The 228-nt window shown below is 34.6% G+C and overlaps 1 protein-coding gene across 1 annotated transcript in view; it reads left to right on the top strand.

The window, feature by feature from the left end:
* The window catches only part of LOC119585076 (protein shisa-5-like), a gene marked incomplete at both ends in the record, with an annotated part of 3,669 nt that overhangs the window by 725 nt on the left and 2,716 nt on the right, over positions 1-228 (top strand).

The following is a 228-nucleotide window of genomic DNA, read 5'->3' on the forward strand; positions in this document are numbered from 1 at the left end:
CGTCTCCGTTTGTTTCTGTTTCTGTGATTTTATTTAGTGTTCACACTTTCTTTAATGCCGTTCTATCATAGTCTTTATTGCAAAAGAGATCAACAGTGATGGTTGTCAATAGTTTTTCAGAGTAATGACGAAAGGAGAAAGTATTGTCATATTCTAATATGGGTCATTTATATCTTCCAAGGAAATTGATGAGAATGTCACTAATCCCGGAGATTCTGGGAATTTGGT

The sequence above is a fragment of the Penaeus monodon genome, chromosome 19 (assembly GCF_015228065.2).
Source record: "Penaeus monodon isolate SGIC_2016 chromosome 19, NSTDA_Pmon_1, whole genome shotgun sequence".
NCBI classification, from domain to species: Eukaryota; Metazoa; Arthropoda; class Malacostraca; order Decapoda; family Penaeidae; genus Penaeus; species Penaeus monodon.